This window comes from Tauraco erythrolophus, chromosome 18 (genome assembly GCF_009769465.1).
Source record: "Tauraco erythrolophus isolate bTauEry1 chromosome 18, bTauEry1.pri, whole genome shotgun sequence".
NCBI classification, from domain to species: domain Eukaryota; kingdom Metazoa; phylum Chordata; class Aves; order Musophagiformes; family Musophagidae; genus Tauraco; species Tauraco erythrolophus.
In genome coordinates, this window is record NC_141482.1 from 9,215,786 (window position 1) to 9,219,593 (window position 3,808).

The window sequence follows — 3,808 nt, forward strand, 5'->3', positions numbered from 1 at the left end:
CAGTCTGTGAACTATTTACTGTGCTTTTGAGACCATAAATAATACTAGAAAGTGATATGATTGCCTTATGTTTAGAAACAGTGTGCCTTAAAGTTTTCATCGTCCTCTAGTTAGGAGACTGGTAACAAACAGACCAACATAGGAAGAACTGTTTGGTTGGTTTTTTTTTTTTCCCCCGTAGGTCAATCAGAGATGAGATAAAGTTGATGCAGGAGTCAATAATCATCTAGAAAGCCTTCACAGTAATCCCACAGACTTGAAGGAAAAGGAGAAGGTAAGGTGGTCTTCAAACAGAATCCCATGAAGACTGAATTTGCAGAGGTGGTAACTGGAAATTTTTGTGAGTACTGAGAGTGACTCCAGCTCATGGCAGGCGCAGGTACTAGAATCAGAAAAGACTTTTGTATTTTCTCGGGAAGAAAATTCTGCAACTTGTGCTCCTCATCCAGTCACGTTCTGGGCTTAAAGAACGATAGACTGATTTCTTTACCTTGCTGAGACAGACAAGATGCTGTGTGTTTGAAGTCAAGAATAGAATCCAGATCTTGCAAGTCACACTGAGTAAAATATACGTACTGTGGGAGATGATAAACAAAAATTGGGCTCTGAAGCTTGTGTTCTGAAAATTGGGGTGGTTTGACATTACTGTTTGCCTTAGGACAGAAGCTACTACTGTTCTGAAGAGGAGAATTTACACCTGTGCTCTGGCTTTTGCAGTTAATAGTTTTGGCATCTTAGTACAAAGCTACCTTCACCAGTGATTTAAGGTGGTGTGCCCGACGGAACTAGGATGACTCTGATGTGGCAACACGCTTCCTTGTGCTGACTGGGAGAAAAATAACCCCTGGGGGAGGAATGGGCAGGACAGCTGTAGGTGGTGAAGTTTTATACCGGTGCTGCAGGCTCTGTTAGAATTCCCCTGTCAATCCTGATTTAAATCTGGACTCTGCCACAACTTGCTGTCTGTTGGGACACATCATGCACCTTTCCCAAGGTGCACTAGTGTTTGCCTAATTTGTAAAGCTATTGTTAGGATTAATTTTTAATCTTCAGTCTATTTCAAAGTTGCTAATTAAAAGGTAGTTCCTTGATGCTGGTTAAACAACTTTGAGAAAGTTTCAGAAGCTTCTGAGAAGTTGTGTTAGTTAGCTGAGGATAAGCCTTAAAACTGTTTTTACACTGCTTGTTTCTTCCCGTTTGTGTAGATGACGTGATGCGGTATCGCCTCAGTGGCGTGTTTACTCAGCACATGCTATAGGAGAGCTGCGCTTCATTTGTCTTGGCACAGCAGCATTGGTAGCCCCGCAAATGGGAGATAGGAATCGCCATGGAAGCCAGCCTTAGCAAAAGAGATCTCTGATGTGGCAGTAGTGGACATCAGAGCCCTCCTCTTTTTAAAACATCCTTATTAAATCACTTTCTTGGTACGCAGCGAGTGTTTAACAAAGAACATGTGGGTGTGGATTTGTTGTGCTCAGCATCAGAGCTGATGTGTGAAGAACATTTTGGTTCTTGAATTCATACTTTTCCCAAAAGTGTCTTACAAGAGTTCACTAGATGTGTGGATAGTGTGCTGGATGGGCAGCAATCAAAAGAAGGCTGGTTGAAAAAGTCAAAGTTGATAGGTTTTTAAGAAGTAAGTTTTTAATGTTGAACTTTAAATCTATTTTAGTAGAAATGAAAATTATTTTACTATTGGTGTATAAAATTATATTAAAAATTTAAGATCAAGAGGAATCCACATCGTCACTTTTGAAATTTTGCTGGAAAAAAAGTGAGAATATTTGCTTGGTTTTGGAGCTGCTGAAGAAACAGGTTTCAATTTTTGCTCTGTTTTGATTTCCACAGTCTAGATATTGATTTTAATACTTGCGAGAATAACCAAATCTGAAAAATAATTATTGCCAGATACCCAAGAGTCCCCTTTTATCAGAGTCCAAATGGCTGTTGCAGGCTTCTTGTAGAGAAGTGCTCCTTGAGCTGCTCCGTTTCTTTGGATATCTGCAGTGGCGCTGATCCACTCCAGAAAGCTTTGCTGTTTTCCACTGTAAACGAACAGGAGCAAATAAGTCTATTGGTATCAAGGGAAAGTTATACTAGTGCTGCTGCAGGTTGTAGGTAGCAGCTGTAAAAGAAATGGATTCAGGAGCTCTGGAAATGTGAACAGTACTTAAGGCAAAGTCAGCACCACGATCCAGCAGTGTGGATGAAATAATTTGTTATTGCTCCTTTCTCTGCTTTGAAGTAGCAGAATTAATCAGAAGCTCAGTTCAGAGGTGTAACTACCCCACTACAGTTACTGTAAATACATCTAAGTTGAATCACCCAGGCTTTAAATCTCAAAGGAGACTTTTTCTTTTTTTTTTTTTTTGGTGGATCTAGAATGATTGGTGTCAGAGTAAGAAAGAAGGTTCAGGTTACCAGCTAAGTTTCCAGAGATGCAGCATGTGGAAGGTTAACATTTTTTTCAGTGTGAAATAATATCCTTCTTCCCTTTCTCAGGTAATCTACTATTTTCTCTGTGAAAATAGCTCAATGTTTTAGCTGTAATGTCAGGCACACTCCAAACAGCCCGGGTAAACATACTGTTTGGGATAGGGTTAGAAATCCTTATACTGATGCCAAACCATTCTGCAGGGGCACTTGGTGACTGTACTGGTGCCGATGCACCACGAAGAGACCATACCTACTGCGCTTGCCCAGCTGCTTCCCAGTGTATTCATTATACACGGAAGCAGGTGAAGTGCTACCTGTTCCTGATCTGTCTGGGAGGCTGTTGGGAAAGAGAATAGTCAGGGATGGATGGATGAACTGTCTAGCTGGGCTGGACTCCTGATCCCTAATGGGTACATCCCTACATCTGCCTTATAAAAGCAGTAGCAAAGTGGATTTCTGGACCATCTTGTAGATATTTAGATAGAAGGGAAACAATTTTTTTGTGTCCACATCAGCAATCCTTAGAGCACTTGCTTTAAATGTAACATTGTTGTGCAGGCTGACCAGTCTGGCTGTGAAAATGAAACTGAGCAAGCAGACACATTCAGGCCAACGTTTATTTTTATTCAACAGAAGGTAGAATCTAACTGTCTGTGAATTAAGCCATTTCCTCGATGTGTTACAACCTGCAAGTGATCACCTTTCCACCCAGCTTTGCCATTGGGATGCTGGGTTGCGGTTGTCAGAGTAACCACTACGCTCTCAAATGGGTCATTTTCTTCCTGCTCTTGTGTATTTAGCATTACCAGCTGGGCACCTTCCTCTAGGGGCTTCAAAATGTACTTCTCCAGGGGTGCTTTTAGTGCCTTGGACAGTCAGTTGCACAACTTGTCTCCCTGGATAACTTGGCTGCCTGTTACAGTGCAACTGACTGAAGACTCTAAAGCTGCCACCAGAAGTTTTAATCTTTCAGGCATGATTCTACATGCCATTTCTTTGATTCGCCTGCAAGTGCAGAATCGTTGTGTGTACTTTAGTTTTCAAAAGCTTTCTCAAATGTTTTAATCCTTTTGTTTCTGCTATTTGATCTAGCTTCATCTAAACCTGTTACACTTCCTTCCAAATTCTAAATTCCTCTGTAATTCCTTTAATCTTTATTTCTTCAGTTTATTCACTAATGGTTGGATCTTTAAGTTAACAAATAGTTTCCTAGTTTGGGACAAAGATCACAAGGGTATAAGGCATCTCGACAGAGATCATGGAATCACAGAATGGCTTGGGTTGGAAGATCTGGTTTTAGCTTGTGTTTTTCAGCTCCAGTGTAAGCTTGTGCACTCTGCTCTGCTGTCTCAAGCCTGACCTAAGAGGAGAA